General features: G+C 41.9%; 1 protein-coding gene across 1 annotated transcript in view; it reads left to right on the top strand.

The window, feature by feature from the left end:
* The first annotated feature begins 1,433 nt into the window (after positions 1 to 1,433).
* Positions 1,434 to 25,596, top strand: part of LOC135210884 (uncharacterized) — a 137,347-nt gene continuing 113,184 nt past the window's right edge. Inside the window, exon 1 of the mRNA XM_064243813.1 lies at positions 1,434 to 3,306. The gene's annotated coding sequence lies outside the window, so the exon portion shown is untranslated. The remainder of the gene's footprint in view (positions 3,307 to 25,596) is intronic.

A 25,596-nucleotide genomic window follows, 5' to 3' on the forward strand; every position in this document is an offset into this window, starting at 1 on the left:
CTGTTTTTAACTTATTTTTGATTACTAATTTCATTCCCTTACGTTATCGTTAATAAGTTATTATCACATTACCAGAATTATGTAAAACTGTTGGGACAACAATATTTAGTTGTACAAATACCCATTTTGCATAATGCAGATAATGTAGTTGATAATTACTTTTGAGTACATCCATTTTTATTAATTTTGCTCATCTGACTTGAACAAAGCACACTCATTTTTACAAATTTACACCTACATGTTTCATACAGCAATAAATTTTTCATCAATCATGAGAAGTAGATGGGTGAGAAATAGTACAGCGCTACATTTATATATACGATGTTTAAAGCAAAAGTCAAATAGGCCTGTTCTTTATACTGGATATTGCGTGAGGCTGTTGAATTCAGACTGGTGTATCGACCTTATTAGTGCTGGCATTCATCGTTCAATCAAACTATTGTAGCACTACAGCCAAAGAACCGGGGACCCCGAGTGTAAAAAGCAGAAAAACTAAACTCCCGTAGCAATTTGCATAGATCGATTCACATTCGCATTAAGAAGCAAACGCAGGTGTATTTTTTTTTTTTAATAAGCCGGAATAGAAAAAAAAAATTAATAACAAGAGACTGCCACGTTAATCCTTTATACCTGGCAAGATAAGTATAAACAGCCGGGCAGATTTCAACATCAACTGCTTCAAGAGGTGTTACCCCTTGGTGTTACCATTTCGAGCATCGGCAAGTGTTTCAGGGTTTCAACCTAGCGAAGATTCGCTATAGTGGACTATACTCTGTTTTTTTTCCATCTGTCCATTCGCCTGTGGTGGTCGCGCATGGTAACACTGCGTCCTGGGCTTTTTAAATAGTTACGCTATGTGTAAGTTTTAGGTAAATAAAAGGATATCTGGGTGAACATTTGCAACTGAAAAGTGTTTTAATAATTTACTGTATGCGAATTACACCGTTAATATTCGAAATAGGATATTATTTAAAGCCCGGAATGCAGTGTTACCATGCGCAAACACCACAGGCGGATGGACAGATGGAAAAAACGGAGTATAGCTACCAAGTCAACAAAGGCGCAACGTATTTAGACGGAACTTGATTCTGTCATTCAGCCTTTTGCTGGGATTGTAACTCCAACCTTAGAGTGAGGAAGGCAATCTAATTCGTAAGATGGCTGGCGATACAACTTGCATAATCTTGAAGAAAAAGTGTGGGGGGGAAGACGGAGTAGACGAAGTAGACGGAGCGAAAGGTCTTTCATTTAACGGAAGCTGGCATTACCAGTTCTAGATATCATTATGAAAAGCTTTCGTTCAGTTATGACTAACTGATCTGAAACATTAAGAAATAAGGGAAATCAAATTAAATAAGTATAAGGGACACAAGAGAAGACCATTGCATGAAAAAGCATGGAATGTCTCAATAACTTGGGATTTTATTGTTGTGATGATGTAAGCGGATCGTATTTCGGTTTATACTTCTCATCGAAGATCGTATGCTGAATCCTTTAGTTATTTAATTACATTGATTAATTATCAACGGAATTAACATACGAATCTCCATACCTTACACCACATTCACGTGACTTAATTCAATATGGTTTTGAATAAAAAGATATAGTTGGCACTGGCGGAAAGCATTTCATAGTTTTTTTTCTGGTGCAGTACTGTACAATTGAAAAAAAGAAATTACGTAGAAATGTACACAAATATCACACATTTACTGTGCTAGGGTTAAACAATGATGCTTATCACGTCTTTTTACCACACACACGGAGAGAGAGAGAGAGAGAGAGAGAGAGACATGGTAAGGTAAAAGACACAACGACTCTTGTGGGGCCATCCCTGGCAACGGGGTCAGGGGAGGGGGGCGGGCGGTGAACCGTGGCTGTGCGCGTGTCTGAACAGTCAGTCTCCCTCCACCTCCCCTAGGGGAGCACCCAATAGGAGTCCCTCGCTCTTCCAGGCTAGCGAGATGATGAAGCCAGTGTGTGTTTGATTTGTAGTGGAGCAGGATTTGACTACATTCTCCTCGGCCGCTTGTTGTTTCACGTTTCAGTGGTCCTTCGTATTTTAACATTTGTTACCGGATGCACTTAGCCTAGAAACAGCACCGCCTCATGTTGTCTCCATGTGTCCCACTGAGGAGTGTTATGTCCGTCTTTCTTCCTCACAAGCTGGGTTTTCTGCAGACCTTTTACATGGTAGTTTAGGGGGGTCGTGGAATGATGTGATTTATCCACCCCAAGAGAAGAAAAGGCAGCAAACATTCGGCCCCAATTCAGCGTGATCAATCGATGGTGTACAAGTGTCATCGTTTGCCAAGAGGGAATGTTTACCGTAAACCCACGACCACAGATGATGAATGATGCAAAGAAATCAAGTAGTGTCTCTGAGGTAAAGTGAAGTATTTTTGATAAGTGTTGATAGAGGTAGCGTACACTTTCCTGTGATAAATCGAGAGATATATGAATTAGATTATTTAGTGGCAAGTTTGTTGTGTGCCAGCAATTAAAGCCCCAGCTACTGTTGAAGGGAACAGAAGTCCGGGCAACTCTTTGCCGATCGATTTGTTTTTAGCCTATTATCGACCTCGGCAGAAGGGCCTGAACCTTCCCCTCACCAGATCTGCAGACTGGAGGTTTTAATGGTTGTGTGCAAATAGCTCTCCGACTTAGCGCTAATGATCTCCCACTGAAAATTTCCCTCCATATTCTGTCCAGAATTAGACGAACTAGCAACCGAAACGTTTCATCAGTGATGCTAAATGCGTTTATCCCCTGCATCGGATGATGCCTTCGTTGCGCGTGTCTGTTTATCAACTTCAAACTCTCCTTCGTTATTAAAGCGTCAAATCCAGTTGAAGTTTCGAGAGGATCCAGCCCTCAATTTTACATAAACGTCCGATGCAAGGTTCACTGCCCGCCCTTCACCCCTAGCACCCAGCCATCCCCATACAGCGCGGAGGTGGATGTGGCGAGCTGACTGGAGTGTCTCGTCTGTTCGTGAATTTGTTCGAGTGTCCGTGTCCTAACGGCCCCTTTCCTCCCGTCGGGGGTGGGGGAAGAGGAGTTGCCAACAACAATATTTGCTTTGCATGGGGAAAAATGAACTTTGGTGGATCAAAGCGTAACATTTGCCCTAAATTTCACACATTTGTCATTTTATATTCCCCGCGAATTTGATAGGTGACGAGAACCTTGCGAATTACATTGAAAAATCGCAGCTAGACGTGCAGTGTGTGGCATCTGTGACGTCATTATACCCACGTGTGTTGACATCGACGTCACCGGGACACATGTTTTCTAACATTTAAAAAGGTAAGAAGCTTCAAACATTTTTGGCAATGAACACAACGTTTACAGTCTTGATCAGTTCGATTTTTGCAGAATGTATGACTGCGCACTTCCTTATTTTGCAATTTTCAATTGTTGCTTCGTCAGTTCATTTTGCTGCACATCTTTCAAGCAGATGAAACTTCTCAGTGTCGTCTCATGCAAAACGCAAATCGGCTATGACCTTCGTTTAATTGCATGCGCCATAGATGTGTGTGTGTGTGCGCGCGCGCGCGCGTATAATATTAACGTATATGTATATAGTAAAAAAGAACATGTCTTGTGTGTTTGTGTATTGTTTAGCATGTTAATGCCGCGAGGTTTATTGGATATGGTCTAAGTTATGAAGGTAAATTGATATTGATGGATACACGCATTAATTTTGTCGTTAAATAACAATTAACAACTATAGGTGGCTTAATAATAACTGGCAGGGGATATGCAAGTTCGTACATTTTTGCGTAAATGTCTTATGTCACGTTTGCTGGTCATTCGATGGTCCTGATCACTCCTTGGCTGGTGACCGATAAAAAGTTGCAACATTCATTGGTATTTATTGAAAACCCTAATGGTAACACCTTCAGATGACACATAGCCAACATACATACATACATACATATATATATATATATATATATATATATATATATATATATATATATATATATCGATTTATAAAATATATACGTATATATATCTATGATTAATTTTATCACATCACCTTGATTCATAGATAAGCTACAAATGTCCTTTCATATCCAGTTCGATCTACCTCGGAATTAATATATTTTCATTCATGTTAACCGAAGGGGAATGTTTTAGTTGATAGCTTCTTATCAACTAAAAAAAAAATTCGCTTTCGGTTAACATATTATATAAAAATATATTAATTCCGAGGTAGAGCGAATTGGATATGAAAGGATATTTGTAGCTTAATACTTGCATATATATATATATATATATATATATATATATTATATATATATATATATATATATACATACACACACACACACACACACAAGTGTTAAAAGAGGTCACATTCGTTCCCAATATACACACACAAACACACAAGTGTTAAAAGAGGTCACATTCGTTCCCAATACACACACACAAAAGTGTAAAAAGTTAAAAGAGGGTCACATTCAGTTCCCATACTACACAGCACACACACACACACACACGCAAATGTTAAAAGAGGTCACATTCGACCCCAATAATTTTCCTTTTATCGATCCAACCCTTTTATAGGTCCTCAACACATGTGTAAATTTTTAATGTACGTTTGTAAACCTGCGTAAATTTGTATGTAAATATATATAAATAAGTTTTAAAACGCCATCTAAATTCGTCTACGCACCGAATGACCTCATGGGTCCCAGTGCTTGGCGTAACATTCCATTCCACGTGATCGAACCAATTGGAATACTCTGACACATCCGTTCACTTTGGTTAACCTTCCCTAGTTTCTCTGTTTGTCAATCATGACGCAAACAATTCATCTCAAAAGCTTCAACTTTCTTTCACTGGACTCGCATTTGTCAACCTGACACCACCTCCGTAAAGAGAGTGGTCTTCACGATCCCTTCATCCTCGTGTATCCCCATGGGGTTTTGTAGACATATTTCAAATCTTCTCCTATAATGTCAGTTCTGTGAAGTTCCAGTGTGTGTCATGAACGGCTTTATACTTTTGCAAGAGCAGCGAGGGTGTACCCTTGGGTTTACCTACTGGTGGAAGTTGCTTTAAGAAAAACGTTAATTATCCAGCGTGTGAAATGAAATGAAATACTACATCTATTTACTTGTAAACGTAACGGTAAATTTGTAAGGCACACAAAATGCAGTCATCGGAAGAACCCTGTGGTCTTGGATTTCGTGAAATGTGCCCATTCCATGAAAATCTGTTATGCCGTAATCAGTGAGTTAGACACGTGGTTGTTAGTTGACTATGTTAAGTTACAGCTATGACGGAGATTTATTCATTGCTTCTGATAATGTTTCATAGTCATAGCTAAGTAATGGCTGTATCAGCAGAGTTTATTTAATATTTTACTTTTTCTATTTTACTTATATTCCCTTTTTCAGTGGGACGTAAATAATTTAGGAATTGATATACGACTTTGGCTTATTGTTTCTCTTTGCAATCCCTGAGGACGGTTGAAAAAGACCGGTAACATTCTTCCTTGCGCAGGACGTGATCTCAACAAAGTGCAGGGTACAATGAATTCCTTGTTAGTATGACTTGGGAGTAGGGACGGATCGTTCGTTCATGACGCGTTGCCAAACGGAAGAATAGTCATAGTGATCACTTTGAAGGGACTAGTTTATTAAACAAACCCGTTGGTTATTTTAGCTATATTGTCTCCGACATAGAGTTCCTCCAAGCCTTTTTCGAACTAATGCTCCTGTTCAAACCCATTATTCGGAAAGGCCAGAAGTGACAGTTGAGCACATGTTTTGTTTCTCTGATCAGAGGCATTGGACTTCTTCCTTTGCTCGGTGAGGCAAACCACCAGTCACCAGTCAGTTTGTGAAAACATTTTGTCAATTTTACTTGCCCTGTTCCACCTGACCTCATATAACCTGGTTGACACAAGGTCGCCATGGTTAAAATTAAATCTCCATGACCGTTGAAGAGAGAGGCTGGGTAATGTTATTGTTTTTGGGGCCGCCTCTCAGGGAGTTGCCGAAAATCTCTCCCATTAGTGACAGTCAGTGATGCCAACCCCTCTAACCCTACGCCCCCTACAGGAGACGAGAAATTACTCTACATAACTGTACATGACCCAACATTCTACGGCTTTTATAATCAATAAATCTTTAGATTAAGTTTATATGCAACGTCATGAATACTAATAAGCATATTGATCTAAACCTACCTTGTTACAATTACCCTAAACTTGATAATATTACCCTGCTGTCTAAGATTTTGTTCAGATTACCCTACGCGTAGGGCAATTACCCTACCGTTGGCAACACTGGTTGCAGTAAAGGGCCTTGGTTGCAGTCATGTTTCGTGACGTAGTGAAGGAGGAGCGAATTCACCTGAATGACCGTGGAAGGGTGGTTTTTAGTGTGGTGATATGTAAGGCTTGAAGGATGCTGGGACGGCGGCTGTGACGTGCGCTATGAATGACTTAGGTGACTCGAATCAGGATTAAATAAGAGTCCTGGCTTGAATAAGACTGCCCGATTAGAGTCGTACTAAGGCGGTTGTTTCTCAGTGTTCCTGATTTAAAAGAGGGCCTCCTTCCTAAATTATAACAGCAGCAGTACAACCACTTTCAACTTAATATTAAAATGTATCATACATAGTTGAACTAGTCAACTACTATAGCCGTTCTGCTGTTTTTAATGCAAAGGTTTTATATATATATATATATATATATATATATATATATATATATATATATATATATATAATATAAAAACTGGACGGAAAATACAGTCTTTATGTAGCACAGGCCTGAGGAAATGAAAAGAGAGAGGAGAACTGAGGAGCATTACCTCGAAGGGAGCAGTAGACCTTTCTTATATCTAAGAAAACGGAGGAAGGAAGAGAATTCCATTTCCAGTAGTTAGCAGTAGAAGGAAAGAAAGTAAAATCACCAAGTGATTAAGAGCAGAGAAAGAGGCAGCCTGACGAACGATACTATGCTGCCTATAGGTGGTGGATTAGATATCGTAAATGATTCTTGGAAGTCCTACAATGAGTGAGTGGGTCCACTGCAAATTTTTTTACTGTAATATTTTTTTCTTTCGTTTACTGCAAAGATAGTTTCGCTAGCTGCCTTCTTCATCCCATATAATTAGCCAGGCAACCGGATATATTCCGTCCCATCTTCGTTAAAAAAAAAATAGAAATGACGGAAGTGTGTAAGCAGATCAGCTGAGAATTTAAACTGATTTTTAGGTACCGACGGTGCTGGGATCTCAAAGCCCTTACATTGCACTATCCTCGGGGCAAAATGTGGGTGGGAGCTGTAGCAGAAAGAAATGATGTCAGGGTCGTCTTTAGGTAGTGGAAAATAGCCTTTGGGAAAGAATGCCAGAGCGGTGAAGTTGAGGGAAACTTCGTTCTTATATCAACCTTGGTCATTAAAATGGGAGGTTTACGAGGATAAGGAACCCTGGGAAGAGAGAGAGAGCGAGAGAGAGAGAGAGAGAGCAAATTACCAAAACGCGTTAATGAAAGGATTAATTTCCAGCGGCGGTTATCTGGTGAAAATAAGAAAACGTGAGAAGATTAGAATCCTCTTCCGCCTCCTCCTCTTCATCAAGACTTCTTTCATTAAAATTATCCTCTTGATAGATAAGTAGAGCAGGACGGCGGGGAAAACTTCTGCCGTGTTTTCCACCCTTCCCTACATTTACAGTTCACTGAAGAGTGGCGGGCAACGATTTTTTGCTTTTTCAAAAGTGCTTTCATTATCTGTCACAAGGTCCTACTGCTGAGTGGCGGGAAAGGGTTTCCAAAACTGATGGTTGTCGGGAAAAGGATTTTCAATATTATTATTATTATTATTATTATTATTATTATTATTATTATTATTATTATTTAGAAGATGAACCCTATTCATATGGAACAAACCCAGAGGGGCCATTGACTTGAAATTCAAGCTTCCAAAGAATAGGATGTTTATTAGGAAGAAGTAAGACGAGGTAAAGGGAAATACAGAAAGAAGTCACCCTTCTTATTAAAGGAAAAAAAAAATTAATAAATTAACAAATAGATAAAAAAGTATTCAAATGCAAGGAGAATAGTATTAGTGTAGTAATGTATTGTACCTCCGCTTGAATTCCTGAAGTTCCAATTGCACGACTTCCTCAGCTCAGACAGGCCGTTCCAGTCCAACGGAGTGAGGAATGAAGGCCCTATGGAACCGTGGAGTTCGACAGCGAGGCACATTCACTGCATACTGGTGCTGCTGTTCGGCGAATCTGGTTGCTCTCGGCAGATTAAGGGGATCACGGAATCAATTCTGATTGTGAAAGATCTCTGCTGAAATACAACTTACGAAAAAGTGACAAACAAGAGACCATCCGTCGATGGTTCAAGTCATAACTGCTACTCTTAGGAAACAGAAGCCTACCATTCTATCTAAAGGAGATCAATCTCTCAGAGAAACAGACATCCACACCCACCGGCTTTGATTGTATCACTGTTATAAATATATGAGGCGTTCCGAGCGATACCTATTTCCCGTATGGCATTTACTGGAACTTTCATTAGATGTTTCTCAAAAGTTGGATGCGAGTCGAAGGTTACAGCTGATTGGAGGGAAAAGGATTTCCAACACTGCTCACTGCTGATTGGAAGGAAAGGGTTTTCCAACAATACTCAACGGTAACTGGAAGGAAAATGTTTCCTAGTCTTTTCACTGCTGTTTGGCGAGAAAAGGTTTTCTGATGATCCTTACCGGTTTCTAACTGCCTGTCCCTGGCTGCTGACTGCTGGGACATATTCTCCTTGCACGTCATTCATTATCTACCTTTAGTCCTTAACGTCATTTCCTGTATGAATGAAGGCTTATATTGCATAGTTTTTCCCAACCTTGGCGTAATGGTTTCCTCTACAGAACTTGTAGTCGTACGTTCTCTCAGTCTTCTGTGTCAAGAGTTTTAATAGGAGGTAGTTTAGCTACTCGTGCGTGTGTGTGTGTGTATATACGTCGTGAAACCTCGCTTGTAGGATCAAAAATTGTTTTCACGATTAAAATCGTTACCTGTAAAATACCTTGTAAGAAACTCAGTTCAAATTTACACAAGCCTACGTAAAAGTCAATCACAAGTGGATTACTATGTGCCAGTTAGTACTTAGCAAATGTGTTTGGAAGTTAACTTCACGTAGGATAGACGGCAAGATAGTATTTCATAGAGATACGATCGCTGAAATTAAGCGCTAAAATTAGTTTTGTGAAATCAATAATAAATTTTGCTACGCTATAATTCACAACTAAATAGCTGCACGCAGAAGCCGGCACTGAAAAGGCCGAAGTGGAACCAGTATCTTATGCGTCTGTGCAAATTAATACTAAAGTAAGCCAGTGCGGAAAATTAGGCTGAGATAGATCCAAAGTATGTGGAAAGCTGAAGTAGATGAAAGCATGTGTATAATAGAATTGTGAAGAATTAACTACTAATAACCAACGTGGAAACTGGAACACTACGATATATGCCGTTTTGGTAGGCCTAACCCGATAAATCCTGTTGGAAGTCAGTATCAATTATCCTCGGTGGAAGATAGTCTCTGTAGGGGTATGCAGAAGTCGCAGTAGAATAATCCTATGTGAGACGCATTACTAAATAAGATTGTCTGAACGCCAGTACTAAATGGAGACTAGGCCAAGTCTAGTTGGGAAGACGGGTGGGTACTGTGTAGTCGGAGACTTGCATAGGCTTAAATTTAAACTTAGTAATGACTCTGAGAATGAAAACAGTCAGCGAGAAAATTACTTGTTATAACCTAAGTCCCTTTAAGAATGGTGAATTGTTTTCTGTTCACAAACGTCACTGAATTCCAGTGTATATATAATATATAACATAATATATATATATATGTGTGTGTGAGTGTGTGTGTGTGTGTGTGTGTGTGTGTGTGTGTGTGTGTGGAGTGGAAGGCGGAAGCAGACTTTCTTACTATTAGAAAAAGTGGTATAATGAGACTTATCTTTCCATTTATGTTGGGAAGACTTATATATCCATGGAATGTCTGTCGCTCCGGTAACAGAGATAGCTAGTTTGGCATCACGGCTGCCCGGCCTGGTAATCTGCTGACGTTAGTGTAAGGTTTCACCGCACTGTCTTTTCATTTTAATAAGGACCAACATGCCGACACTTGGATAAGAAACACGTAAAAAATGCGTCGAAGGTTCTTCGGTGCAATCTAGTTTTCTGTACAATGTATAATGTTGTATGAGCCGCGGTTCATGAAACTTTCATTCACCCCCGATGATGGCCTGCCCCAGACGCACGATCATGGCTGAAGCCCTCTATCCGCAGTAGTTTTAAGATCTGAGGGCTGATGAAAAGTTCGGGCTTAAAGAGTGCGGACTGGCAGACAAAGCCATCTCAGTAGTTTTCTTTGCCAGAAAACTAAGAAAAATGGATCATCAAATTGTGCCCCCCCCCCCCTGCTCTCTCTCTCTCTCTCTCTCTCTCTCTCTCTCTCTCTCTCTCTCTCTCTCTCACTTCGTACTGAGCTTCTTGCGAACATCGTAAACTTATATTATTATTTAGTATAGTATATGCGCGTTCTCTCCCTAATGTTTTCTGTCTCTGAAGCACTCTGGACGACACCGGATATTATTGCTCTTGAGACCATTAAGCCTATGAGTGTGCGTTTGACATCACATCAACTCATGTGTGCGGTCAGTGTCCTTTTGTACTGATAATCGCTCTCTTTAGGGCAATTTTTTTTTTTTTTCATTTTTTAAAACTTGTTCGTACTTATACTTATTAGAGTTCGAATTGGATTATGAATGCAGATCAAAATTCCCGATTCATCATCAATGGTCGTATATAAAATGAGTGTTGCAAGTAAACGAAAAAAGCGAATTATTACAATTGAAACATTAGTTTTAAGGAATTGTTATCTACTTGAGTAATACAGTAGTAGCATAGATCGAAATATGAGATAAAAGTTTACTTGGTACATTGAAATTGGTCAGTGGAAATATTAAGATATCGAATAAATCAACCATTAGCGCCTCAATGGCGTGGTTGGTATGGTCTTTGCCTGCCACCTCGGTGGCCGCAAGTTCGATTCTCGGCCATTCCATTGAGGGGTCAGAGATGTGTACTTTTGGATATAGAAGTTCACTCCCGACGTGGTTCGGAAGTCACGTAAAGCCGTTGGTCCCGTTGCTGAATAACCACTGGTTCCATACAAAGTAAAAACACCGTACAAACAAACAATAATTCAACCACTAAGGTTAATCTGCGGACAGTTCAAAGGAAAAAGCTGTTAACTCTCTCTCTCTCTCTCTCTCTCTCTCCCAGGAAACCTAGTTTGTTTATAGTTGTGACTGACCTTGCTTCATTTCCGTCAACAATGACTTTGTGTGGTTGAAGTTCGTGAAAATGGCATAAAATATCGTAATAGGGAAACTAGTTATTTATTTATTTATTTATTTAATTATTTATTTATTTTAAGGGAAACATAATACCGACCTTCTTGGATGAGAAAATTTTGCAGAACTGTTGATCATAGGACCATTATTATTTTTGACACGTATGAACATAGATAAACCGTTACAAAGAATTATAATAGAATATAACAATTAACTGAACGAAGTGACGAAAACTTGTGCAGGAACCACCTCTTATAAGTCATCTGAAATTCATCCAAAAGAATTCTAGACGCACTGACGAGTCTCGAAACATTTGGATATGGGGAAAATTCAATTCACGGAAGCCTAATAAATACATTGGCCATTGCTCACAAGCTCGTTGTGTCTTGTCATTTGCACTCTCTCGGCTAGGTTAATTGGCTCTTGTCAATTTGGCGCTCTCGCGCCTAATTTGTTTGGTGTCTTGTCATTTGCACTCTCGGCCTAAATGTGTGGGTGTTCTGTCATTTGCCAACTTATCTCGCCTAAGTGTTATGGCTCTTGTCATTTGCACTCTCGGCCTAAATGTATGGTGGTCTTTGTCATTTGACTATCCTCGGCCTAAGTTTGTAATGGCGTCTTGTCATTTCACTCTCGGCCTAATGTAGTGGTGTCTCTTTGGCCACTCTCGGCCTAAGTGTTATGGTGGCGTCATTGCACTCTCGGCCTAAGGTTTGTTGGTGGTGTCTTTCATTTGCACTCTCGGCCTAAAGTGTAGTGGTGTCTTGTCATTTGGCACTATCTCGGCCTAAGTGAAATGGCGTCTTGTCAATGGCACTCTCGCCTAAGTTAGTGGTGCTTGTCATTTGCACTCTCGGCTATTGTAGTGGTGTCTTGGTCATTTGCACTCCTCGGCCTAAGTGTAGTGGTGTCTTGTCATTTGCACTATCTCGGCCTAAGTGTATGCTCTTTTTTCATTTCATCCAGGCCAAGTGTAGTGGTGTCTTCATTTGCACTCTCGGCCTAGTTTGATTGGTGCTTGTCATTTGCACTCTCGGCCTAAGTGGTATGGTGTCTTTCCATTTGCACTCCTCGGCCTAATGTATGTGTCTTGTCCATTTGCACTCTCTCGGCCTAGGTGTAATGGCGTCTTGTCATTTGCACTCTCGGCCTATGTAGTGGTGTCTTGTCATTTGCACTATCTCGGCCTAAAGTGTAATGGGCGTTCTTGTCATTTGCACTTTCTTCGCCCTATGTAGTGGTGTCCTTGTCATCTCTCTCGGCCTAGTGTAATGGTCTTGTCATTTGGCACTAATCTCGCCTAAGTGTAAGGGCGTCTTGTCATTTGCACTCTCGGCCTAAGTGTGGGTGGTTTCTTTCATTTGCCCCTCTCGCCCTAAGTGTGTGGGTGTCTTGTCATTTGCACTCTCTCGGCCTCCGGAATTGTATGGTTGTCTTGTCATTTGCACTCCTCTCGGCCTAGTGGTAGCGTCTTGTCATTTGCACTCTCGGCCTAAGTGTAGTGGTGTCTTTGTCATTTTGCACTCTCTTTCCCCTAATGTGTGGTGTCTGGTCTTTGGCCAAAACTCTCTTCGGCCTAAGTGTAATGGCGTCTTGTCATTTGCACTCTCCATAAGTGTAATGGTGTCCTTCATGCCACTATTTCCTCGTGGCCTAATGTGATTGGCATTCTTGTCATTTGCACTCTCGGTCCTTGGTAAGTGGTGGTTCTTGGTCATTTTTGCACTCCTCGGCCTGGTGTAATGGGCGTTCTTGGTCATTTGCACTCTCGGTTCCTAAGTGTATGGTGTCTTGTCATTTGCACTCTCGGCCTAAGTGTATGGTGTCTTGTCATTTTGCAGTAAAAAAAAAAAAAAAAAAAAAAAAAATTTAAAAAAAAAAAAAAAAAAAAAAAAAAAAAAAAAAAAAAAAAAAAAAAAAAAAAAAAAAAAAAAAAAAAAAAAAAAAAATACAAAAAAAAAATAAAAAAAAAAAAAAAAAAATAAAAAAAAAAAATTAAAAACTATCTTCGGCCATAAGTGTAATGGCGTCCTTGTCATTTGCACTCCCGGCCCTAATGGTAGTGTGTCCCCTTGTCATTTGCACTCTCGCCTAAGTGTAGTGGTGTCTTGTCATTTGCACTCTCGGCCCTAAGTCTAGTGGGTGTCTTGTCATTTGCACTATCTCGGCCTAGGTGTAATGGCGTCTTGTCATTTGCACTCTCAGCTAAGTGTAGTTGTGTCTGTCAATTTTGCACTCTCTGGCCTAAGTGTAGTGGTGTTTGTCATTTGCACTATCTCAGGACTTTTTAAGTGTAATGGCGTCTTGTCATTTGGACTCTCAGCCTAAGTGTAGTTGGAGTGTCTTGTTCATTTGGCACCTCGTGCCTAAGTTTAGGGTGTCTTGTATTTGCACTCGCGGCCTAAGTGTTTAAGTTGGTTTGTCTTGTCATTTGGCACTCTCGGCTAAGTGTTAGTGGTGTTCTATGTCATTTGCACTCTCTCGGCATAGGTGTAATGCCGTCCTGTCAATTTGCACTCTCGGCCTAAATGTAGTGGTGGGTCTGTCATTTGCCACTATCTCGGCCTAAGTGTAATGGCGTCTTGTCATTTGCACTTCTCGCCCTAAAATGTAGTGGTGTTTGTCATTTGCACTCTCTCGCCTAGGTGTAATGGGCGTTCTTGTCATTTGCACTATCTCCGGCCTAAGTGTAATGCGTCTGTCATTGGCACTCTCTCGGCCTAATTGTAGTGGTGTCTTGTCATTTGCACTCTCGGCCTAAGTGTAGTGGTGTTCTTGTCATTTGCATCTCTCGGCCTAATTGTCAGTGGTGTCTGTCATTGCACTCTCTCGGGCTAAGTTGTAATGGCGTCTTGTCATTGCACTCCGGCCTAATTGTAGTGGGGTCTTGTCATTTGCACTCCTCGGCCTAAATGTAGTGGTTGTCTTGTCATTTGAACTCTCTCGGCCTAGGTGTAAGGCGTTCTTGCATTTGCACTCTCGGCCTAAGTGTAGTGGTTTTCGTCATTTGCACATCTCGGCTAAGTGTTCATTGGCATCTTGTCATTTGCACTCTCTGGCTAATTGTAGTGGTGTCTTGTCATTTGCACTCTCCGGCCTAGGTGTAAATGCGTCTTGTCATTTGCATTCTCGGCCTAAGTGTAGTGTGTCTTGTCATTTGCACTATCTCGCCTAAGTGTTATGGCATCTTTTCATTTGCACTATCGGACCTTAATTTGTAGTGGTGTTTGTAATTGCCACTATCTCGCCTAAGTTAATGCATCTTGTCATTGCACTCTCGGCCTTAATGTAGTGGTGTATTGTCATTTGCACTATCTCGCTCTTTTTAGGCCTAAGTGATATGGCATACTTGTCATTTGCACTCTCGGCCTTAATTGTAGTGGTGTCTTGTCATTTGCACTATCTCGGCCTAAGTGTTATGGCATTTGTCATTGCACTCTCGGCCTAATTGATAGTGGGTCTTGTCATTTGCACTCTCTCGGCCTAGGTGTAATGGCGTCTTCGTCATTGCACTTCGGCCTAATTGTAGTGGTGTATTGTCATTTGCACTATCTCGGCCTAAGTGTTATGGAGTCTTGTCATTTGCACTCTCGGCCTAAATGTAGTGGTGTCTTGTCATTTGCACTATCTCGGCCTAAGTGTTATGGCGTCTTGTCATTTGCACTCCGGCCTAAATGTAGTGGTGTCTCTGTCATTTGCACTCTCGGCCTAATTGTAGTGGTTCTTGTCCTTTGCACTCTCGGCCGCAATGTAGTGGTGTCTTGTCATGTTGCACTCTCTCGTGCCTAGGTGTAATGGCGTTTGTCTTTGTCATTTGCACTCTCGCCCTAAGTGTAGTGGTGTCTTGTTCATTTGGCACTCTCGGCCTAAGTGTAGTGGTGTCTTGTCATTTGCACTCTCGGCTAAGTGGTAGTGTGTCTTGTCATTTGCACTATCTCGGCCTAAAGTGTAATGGCGTCTTGTCATTTGCACTATCAGCCTAGTGTATGGTGGTCTTGTCATTTGCACTCTCACCCAAAAACTCTCGGCCTAAGTGTAGTGGTGGTCTTGTTCATTTTGCACTCTCGGCCTAAGTGTAGTGGTTGTCCTTGTCATTTGCACTCCTCGGCCTAGTGTAGTGGTGCTTGTCATTTTGCACTCTCTCGCCTATGTACACAGTAATGGCGTCTTGTCATTTGCACTCTCGGCCTAAGTGTATTGGTGTCTGGTCTTTGCACTATCTCGGCCTAAGTGTAATGGCGTCTTGTCATTTGCTCTCTCGGCCCTAATGTAGTGGTGTCTTGTCATTTGCACTCTCTCGGCCTAGTTGTAATGGCGTCTTGTCATTTTGCACTATCTCGGCCTAAGTGTAATGGGCGTCTTGTCATTTTGGCACTCTCTCTTCGGCCTAAATTGTATTGGTGGTCTTTCATTTGCAACTCTCGGCCTCAGTGTAGTGGGTGTCTTGTCCTTTCCACGTCTCTCGGCCTAATTGTAGTGGTGTCTTGTCATTTGCAACTCTCTCGCCAAGGTGTAATGGCGTTCTTTGTCATTTGCCACTCTCGGCTAAGTGTAAGTGGTGTCTGTCATTTGCACTCTCTCCGGGCCTAAATGTAGTGGTGTCCTTGTCATTTTGCACTCTCTCGGCCTGGTGTAATGGCGTCTTGTCATTGCACTCTCGGCCCTAAGTGTTAAGTGGTGTTTGTCATTTGCACTATCTCGGCCTAAGTGTTATGGCATCTTTCAGTTTTGCCAACTCGTCGGCCTACATTTGTAGTGGTGTCTTGTCCTTTGCAACTCTCTCGGCCTAGGTGTAATGCGTCTTGTCCTTTGGCACTCTCGCCCTAGTTTAAGTTGTGTCTTGCCATTTGCACTATCTCGTCCTAAGAGTGTTATTGCATCTTGTCATTTGCACTCTCGGCCTAATTGTAGTGGTGTCCCTTGTCCTTTGCACTATCTCGCCTAATGTATGGCATCTTGTCATTTGCACTCTCGGCCTAATTGTAGTGGTGTCTTGTCATTTGCACTATCTCGCCTAAGTGTTATGGTGCATCTTGTCATTTGCACTCTCGCCTAATTGTAGTGGTGTCTTGTCCATTTGGCACTATCTCGGCCTAGTGTTATGGCGTCTTGTCATTTGCACTCTCGGCCTAATTGTAGTGGTGTCTTGTCATTTGCACTATCTCGGCCTAAGTGTAAATGGCGTCTTGTCATTTGCACTCTCGGCCTAATTGTGTGGTGTCTTGTCATTTGCACTATCTCGGCCTAAGTGTTGATGGCGTCTTGTCATTTGCACTCTGAAAGTATCTTGCTAGATATGTAGGTGGTGTATGGTCTTGTCATTTGTGGCCTACTAGCGGTCGCTATTGTAGTGTGTCTTGTCGTATTTTGCACTCTCGCCTAAATGTAGTGTGTCTGTTTTCATTTGCACTCTCTCGGCCTAGTGTATGGCGTCTTGTCATTTGCACTCTCGGCCTAATTGTAGTGGTGTCTTGTCATTTGCCTATGGCTCGGCCTAAGTGTTATGGCGTCTTGTCATTTGCACTCTCGGTCCTAAATTGTAGTGGTGTCTTGTCTTTTCATTTGCACTATTTCTCGGCCTAAGTGTTGATGCGGTCTTGTCATTTGCACTCTCGGCCTAAATGTAGTGGTGTCTTGTCATTTGCACTTTCGGCCTAAGTGTAGTGGTGTCTTGTCATTTGCACTCTCTCGGCCTAAGTGTAGTGGTGTCTTGTCATTTGCACTATCTCGGCCTAAGTGTTTTATGGCGTCTTGTCATTTGCACTCTCGGCCTAAATGTAGTGGTGTCTTGTCATTTGCACTATCTCGGCCTAAGTGTTATGGCGTCTTGTCATTTGCACTCTCCGGCCTAAATGTAGTGGCGTCTTGTCATTTGCACTCTCTCGGCCTAAGTGTAATGGCATCTTGTCATTTGCACTCTCTCGGCCTAAGTGTAGTGGTGTCTTGTCATTTGCACTCTCTCGGCCTAAGTGTAGTGGTGTCTTGTCTTTGCACTCTCGGCCTAAGTGTAGTGGTGTCTTGTCATTTGCACTCTCTTGGCCTAAGTGTAGTGGTGTCTTGTCATTTGCACTCTCTCGGCCTAAGTGTAATGGCGTCTTGTCATTTGCACTCTCTCGGCCTAAGTGTAGTGGTGTCTTGTCATTTGCACTCTCTCGGCCTAAGTATAGTGGTGTCTTGTCATTTGCACTCTCTCGGCCTAAGTGTAGTGGTGTCTTGTCATTTGCACTTTCGGCGTAAGTGTAGTGGTGTCTTGTCATTTGCACTCTCTTGGCCTAAGTGTAGTGGTGTCTTGTCATTTGCACTCTCTTGGCCTAAGTGTAGTGGTGTCTTGTCATTTGCACTCTCTTGGCCTAAGTGTAGTGGTGTCTTGTCATTTGCACTCTCTCGGCCTAGGTGTAATGGCGTCTTGTCATTTGCACTCTCTCGGCCTAAGTGTAGTGGTGTCTTGTCATTTGCACTCTCTCGGCCTAAGTGTAATGGCATCTTGTCATTAGTGGTGTCTTGTCATTTGCACTCTCTCGGCCTAAGTGTAGTGGAGTCGTGTCATTTGCACTCTCTCGGCCTAAGTGTAATGGCGTCTTGTCATTTGCACTCTCTCGGCCTAAGTGTAGTGGTGTCTTGTCATTTGCACTCTCTCGGCCTAAGTGTAGTGGTGTCTTGTCATTTGCACTCTCTCGGCCTAAGTGTAGTGGTGTCTTGTCATTTGCACTCTCGGCCTAATTGTAGTGGTGTCTTGTATTTGCACTCTCTCGGCCTAAGCGTAATGGGCGTCTTGTCATTTGCACTCTCGCCCTAAGTGTAGTGGCGTCTTGTCATTTGCACTCTCTCTGCCTAAATGTATGGTGTTTTGTCATTTGCACTATCTCGGCCTAGGTGTAATGGCGTCTTGTCATTTGCACTCTCGCCTAATTGTAGTGGTGTCTTGTCATTTGCACTCTCTCGCCTAAGTGTAATGGCGTCTTTGTCATTTGCACTCTCGGCCTAATTGTAGTGGTGTCTTGTCATTTGCACTCTCGGCCTAAGTAATGGCATCTTGTCATTTGCACTCTCTCGGCCTAAGTGTAGTGGTGTCTTGTCATTTGCACTCTCTCGGCCTAAGTGTAGTGGTGTCTTGTCATTTGCACTCTCTCGGCCTAGGTGTAATGGCGTCTTGTCATTTGCACTCTCTCGGCCTAAGTGTAGTGGTGTCTTGTCATTTGCACTCTCTCGGCCTAAGTGTAGTGGTGTCTTGTCATTTGCACTCTCTCGCCTAAGTGTAATGGCGTCTTGTCATTTGCACTCTCTCGGCCTAAGTGTAATGGCGTCTTGTCATTTGCACTCTCGGCCTAAGTGTAGTGGTGTCTTGTCATTTGCACTCTCTCGGCCTAAGTGTAGTGGCGTCTTGTCATTTGCACTCTCTCGGCCTAAGTGTAATGGCGTCTTGTCATTTGCACTCTCGGCCTAAGTGTAGTGGTGTCTTGTCATTTGCACTCTCTCGGCCTAAGTGTTATGGCATCTTGTTATTTGCACTCTCGGCCTAAGTGTAGTGGTGTCTTGTCATTTGCACTCTCTCGGCCTAAGTGTAATGGCGTCTTGTCATTTGCACTCTCTCGGCCTAAGTGTAGTGGTGTCTTGTCATTTGCACTCTCTCGGCCTAAGTGTTTATGGCATCTTGTCATTTGCACTTTCTCGGCCTAAGTGTAGTGGTGTCTTGTCATTTGCACTCTCTCGGCCTAAGTGTAATGGCATCTTGTCATTAGTGGTGTCTTGTCATTTGCACTCTCTCGGCCTAAGTGTAGTGGTGTCTTGTCATTTGCACTCTCGGCCTTATTGTAGTGGTGTCTTGTCATTTGCACTATCTCGGCCTAAGTGTTATGGCATCTTGTCATTTGCACTCTCTCGGCCTAAGTGTAGTGGTGTCTTGTCATTTGCACTCTCTCGGCCTAAGTGTAATGGCGTCTTGTCATTTGCACTCTCTCGGCCTAAGTGTAGTGGTGTCTTGTCATTTGCACTCTCTCGGCCTAAGTGTAATGGCGTCTTGTCATTTGCACTCTCGGCCTAAGTGTAGTGGTGTCTTGTCATTTGCACTATCTCGGCCTAAGTGTTATGGCATCTTGTCATTTGCACTCTCTCGGCCTAAGTGTAGTGGCGTCTTGTCATTTGCACTCTCTCGGCCTAAGTGTAATGGCGTCTTGTCATTTGCACTCTCTCGGCCTAAGTGTAGTGGCGTCTTGTCATTTGCACTCTCTCGGCCTAAGTGTAATGGCGTCTTGTCATTTGCACTCTCGGCCTAATGTAGTGGTGTTTTGTCATTTGCACTATTTCGGCCTAAATGTTATGGCATCTTGTCATTTGGCACTCTCTCGGCCTAAGTGTAGTGGTGTCTTGTCATTTGCAACATCTCGGCTAAGTGGTAGTGGTCTTGTCATTTGCGACTCTTAGGCCTAAGTGTAGTGGTGTCTTGTCATTTGCACTCTCGGCCTAAGTGTAGTGGTGTAACGGTGTCATTTGCACTCTCCGGCCTAAGTGTAAGTGGTGTCTGTCATTTGCACTCTCAAGCCTGTAGTGGTAATGGAGTCTTGTCATTTGCACTCTCGGTCTACTCTCTGGCCAATAAGTGTTTGGCGTTCTTTGTCAATTGCACTCCCGGCCTAAGTTATGGCGTCTTGTAATTTGCACTCTCGGCCTAAGTGTAGTGGTGTTTTGTCATTTGCACTATTTTCGGCTAAGTGTTTAGGCATCTTGTCAATTGCACTCTCTCGGCCTAAGTGTAGTGGTGTCTTGTCATTGCACTCTCGGCCTAAGTGTAGTGGGGGTCTTGTCATTTGCACTCTCGGCCTAAGTGTAGTGGCGTCTTGTCATTTGCACTCTCTCGGCCTAAGTGTAGTGGTGTCTTGTCATTTGCACTCTCTCGGCCTAAGTGTAGTGGTGTCTTGTCATTTGCACTCTCGGCCTAAGTGTAATGGCGTCTTGTCATTTGCACTCTCGGTCTAAGTGTAATGGCGTCTTGCATTTGCACTCTCGGCCTAAGTGTAGTGGTGTGTCTTGCATATTTCGGCCTAAGTGTTAGGCACTATTTGCTCTCTCGGCCTAATTGTAGTGGTGTGTCATTTGCTCTCGGCCTAAGTGTTAGGGGCTCTTCAGCAACTCCTCAGGGCCTAATGAGTGGCGTCTTCATTTTCACTATCTCGGCCTAAGTGTAATCGCTGTCTTTGCACTCTCGGCCTAAGTAGTGGTGTTTTGTCATTTGCACTCTCTCGGCCTAATTTGTTTTGGCATCTCATTTGCACTCTCGGCCTAAGTGTACTGGTGTCTTGTCCATTTGCACTCTCGGCCTAAGTGTAGTGGTGTCTTGTCATTTGCACTCTCGGCCTCTAGTGTAGTGGTGTCTCCTTGTCATTTTGCACTCTCGGCCTAAGTGTGAGTGGTGTCTTGTCATTTTTGCACTATCGGCCTAAGTGTAAGTGGTGTCTTGTCATTTGCACTCTCGGCCTAAGTGTAGTGGTGTCCTTGTCATTTGCACTCTCGGTCCTAAGTGTAGTGGTGTCTCTTGTCATTTTGCACTCTCGGCCTAAGTGTAGTGGTGTTTTCCTTGTCATTTGCACTCTCGGCCTAAGTGTAGTGGTGTCTTGTCATTTACATGCTCTCTGCTCTCGGCCTAAGTGTGATGGCGTCTTGTCATTTGCACTCTCTCGGCCTAAGTGTAGTGGTGTCGTGTCATTTGCACTCTCTCGGCCTAAGTGTAGTGGTCGTCGTGCTACATTTGGCACTCTCGGTTCCTAGGCTGGCTAAGTGTAATGGCGTCTTGTCATTTACGTTCTCAGCTTATTGAAATCCTTTATTTTTCTTTGTCAAAAATACTTTATGTTAAGCTTATGACGTTTAGTTTTTTAACGTCACGGAAAATAATTCCACACCGGAAAATACGCATTCTAAACATTAAATTTTCCGTATTCTAACAAGTGAATCATAAATAACGTAAAAAAAATCAGATGAACCTCATATGGTAACACTGCTAAAAGCCAATGTTGTGAAGAAAAAACAGCACTCTGTTAGTCCAGGTTTCAGTCGCACTCTGTTGACCTAGGTGTCGATTCCACTTTCAGTACAGGGGTTAATTTCACTCCGTTGGCCTAGGAATCGAGTCTGTGTCTCTCAGCTAATGTATCAATTCCACTGTCATGGCCCAGGTTTCGATTCTACTCTCTCAGCCCAAGGTCAGTTTCACTTTCTTGGGCAAAATGTTGATTCCATCAAGTGTCAAGTACACGATCTTGGCCTTAAAGTTACTTCCACTCTAGGCTCTCATGTAGATTTCACTCTCCAATCCCAGGCTTTTGATTCTACTCTTGGCTTAGGAGTCAGTTTCAGTCTTGGCCCAGATATTGATTCCACTCTCGCCTTGTGTGTTATTTCCACTCTGCTTAGGTGTGGGGTGTGGTCCCCACTTTCGGCCCAGATGTCATTGATTCCTCGACTAGGCGTCAATTCCACACTGTCATGTGACAAGTCAACTTCAATCTCTCGACCTAGAGGATGATTCTTGTTTGGCCGATTTCAGTTTCTCGGTCTAGATGTCTTTTCAACTCTCAGTGTAGGTTTCGATTCTACTCAGTAAGCCTAGTTAGGTCTACTCTCTTGGCCTGGCATCGATTCCGTGTCACTCATTGTCAGAATGTTGATTTTTAGACCCCTGTCTGTATTTTTTAATCATCTTCAGTCTTTTTTTTACATGGGCTTTAATATTAATTATGAGTTTGAGGCCATCAGCACATTTTTTTTTCGTAGTAAACAGACTGAATTCGGGCGAGTATACGTATCTCTACAACGTAAGAGTTTTATATTTTGGAACGTGAACTTATCCCGGGATTATTGGCAAATGGCAAAATGCAGGTAACCGATAAGTTCTTTTGTCCATCCGGATATGCCTAAAACAGCGTTTAAACTTATTCCTTAGAGATCGCATAACATTTCATTTTGAGCTAAGTTAAGTATATCTTAGTTTTACCAGACCACTGAGCTGATTAACAGCTCTCCTAGGGCTGGCCCGAAGAATTAGATATTTTAACGTGACTAGGAACCAATTGGTTACCTAGCAACGGGACCTACAGCTGATTGTGGGATCCGAACCACATTATATCGAGAAATGAATTTCTATCACCAGAAATAAATTCCTCTGGTTCCGCGTTGGTAGAGCCGAGAATCGAACTTCGGACCACCGGATTAGTAGCCGTGCGCGAAATCCACTTTTCCAATGGGGAACTTCATTTCGAGCTAATGTATGGGTTTAGCGTATAGGTATAGTTACTCTCCTTGCTTGAAGCCGCCTTGTTTTGGATGCTGATGGAAATAACGGACAGCCTTCCGATGGTTTGTATGGAAACTGTTATTCGGTTAGTTTCCAAAATCAACTTTTAGGTGATAAAAGGTATCTGAAACATGAGATTAACCGTAGTAGCGGTCGGATGCAAGCTGCAGTGATTATTTACGAGGAGCCAAGCAAGACTGTACTTTTTTTAATGTTATTTAAATCTTCAATTTACACTATTTTTAGATGATACCACGATAATGTTACTGAGAAAATTTTCTACCAGATTCAATAATTATTACATAAAATGTAATATATTATATTGCCCATGTGCTTTTGTGAAGAGTTTAGCAACTTAATTTGTTCAATGTTTCACAAAAGGTCACATTTGTTTTTGACATCCAATTTTCAATGTATTTGAAATCAAATTAAGCCACTTGTCAACAATCCCAAAGAGCGTCCGTATCATATGACTTAAAAAATAAATCCGATATGACCATTGCCGAGTTTTCATCTTTTTAGTTTTCTGTAAAAAAAAAATCGAGATGGCTTTGTCTGTCTGTCCGTCCGCACTGTTTCTGTCTGCCCTTAGATTTTAAAAACTACAGAGGCTAGAGGGCTACAAATTGATATGTTGATCATCCACCCTCCAATCATCAAACACATCCAATTGCAGCCCTCCACCTTCATCAGTTTTTATTTTATCCAAGGTTAAGGTTAGCCATAATCGTGCGTCTGGCAACTATATAGGACAGGTCACCACCGGGCATTGGTTAAAGTTTCAGTGGCAGCGGCTCATACAGCATTATACCGAGACCACCGAAAGATAGATCTGTTTTCGGTGGCCTGGATTATACGCTGTATAGAAGATTCGATTGCATCGAAGAAACTTCGGAGAATATTTAAACGTTCTCTTCACCCACATACACACGTATATAGTATATGTGTTCATTATATATAATATATATGTATATGTGTGTGTTTCTGTTTTAATGGATGTCATATGTCCGCCTGTGTTCAGATAAACCGAAAGTTATATGCTAACGACTTCCACTTGCCTGAGCAGATCTTTTTTGAAACCATCGTCCTGGAATTTTATTGTTATCACAGGTGCCATTCCACTCAATGGCATCTGAAGACAGCATGTGATTTACGGAATGGGGGCCTGGGCTGGCGGGTGATGGGTGAGGGTTTGCAGAGGAGGTTTCCAGTTGTGTTATTCCAGTGGGACTTTATTTTCCGGCCACTGATAACCACATAATGAGATCTGTGCCTCCACTTCTCCGGTTTCCGACTTTCTTGCCTCTGACGAGACGCTGCAGCGTAAAACTTCAAAGCGCCATCTTCCACTTTGTTCGAATTTACCGATTTTGTTTTTATGATTTTGGTTTTCTGTAAGTTTTCTTTCTTTTCCTTTTAATTTCTTTCGAATTTCTTAACTTCTCATCTCCTGGCGGTTTGTTTTTCATTTTATTTCATTCTTTTAGACGTGGTATTTACTCTGCTAGTTAGTGCTAGTTTTAGCAATGATTATTATGGTAAAATTGGTAGTTTTTTAATGTTTCTTTAACTACGTTTACCGAAGACGATTATTATCGTAATCTCTTGTTTGTTTGTTTGCTTTCTTGTATATTTTTATAGGAGATGGATATTTCACCCTTTTCTTTTTATCCTTTTGCTTTTTTCTCTCTCTCTCTCTCTCTCTCTCTCTCTCTCTCTCTCTCTCTCTGCTTATTGTGAGTATTTTAATTACAAACACACTCACACATACATACATATATGTTAAATAAATATATATGATGTGTGTGCTTTATTTTTCTTTATTTTTTTCATCACGTGCTCTTTTCCCCTTTAGAGTGGTGGCGCCATAATGGTAAAGCCTTCTGGTCTCATAGTATTTAGACGAGAGAGGGAGAGAGAGAGAGAGAGAGAGAGAGAGAATCCCAAATGAATGAGTAAAAGAAATGATGGTCAAGATGATGTAATGACCATAAGGAATATGGAGAGGCATGTTATTAATTGTTTTGCTCTACCAAGAAAGGTGTATGATAAGATAGCGCGAACATTGACTGGGATGGGCATACTAAGGAACTTAGACGAAGAGTAGGGTGGATGGATTAAATATTGCCACGAAATAGCTGGTTGAGGTGTTTGAGAATAAAGTACGTAGTTCATAAACCTAGATGAAGACTGATAGAATCGATAGACACGTGTTTTGGGCGATGTTGTAGACGGTCGGTTCAATAGGTATATTTTTGTTGATGGAAGTTTTTTTTTCAAAGGTTTGTTATAGAAGCAGACTTGAGACAAGTGTTTGTTATCCCAATGACTAATATGTGGAGAGACGGCAGGAAATGACTGACGATAAATATACAGATTTGTGGATAAGAAGAAAGGTGTCGTGAATAGCATCCTATTGTCGTTGTGTATAGAAGCCAGTGTTACTCTCAAGTGAAAATGTACCGGTACAAACGTTTGAAAGAGCAAGAAAATGCTTGTGAAAGGAGAAATTTGAAAAGGAGGGCCAGCAAGGGGCAGGTCAATAAAGTAAGTGCCAACAAGAGAAAGGGAGAAGTGGTATTATTGTGGATGTGTTCTAATTTAAAACTAAACGTAGCAGGTAATGGAAGAACGAAAGAAGCGGCAAATCCAAGAAGAGGATATTCAAAGAAGGTAACAGGGTCTTTGGCAACGGTTAGAAGCAAATGTTGGTTTATATAAAGGGGTTTTCCGGTTAACTTTCTATTATGGAAGTGGCGTTGAGGTTGAATATGATTAAGAAGAAAACAATAGAGTAGAATTTGAGTAGACGCACTGCTTGTGAAGGAGGTTTACATCATGAATACGCAGTGTAGAAGGGTGAGAAATGTAAAGAGAGAGTCCATAGAGATATCTCCTCTATGGGAGTCGTGTA

This window comes from Macrobrachium nipponense, chromosome 4, assembly GCF_015104395.2.
Source record: "Macrobrachium nipponense isolate FS-2020 chromosome 4, ASM1510439v2, whole genome shotgun sequence".
NCBI lineage: Eukaryota > Metazoa > Arthropoda > Malacostraca > Decapoda > Palaemonidae > Macrobrachium > Macrobrachium nipponense.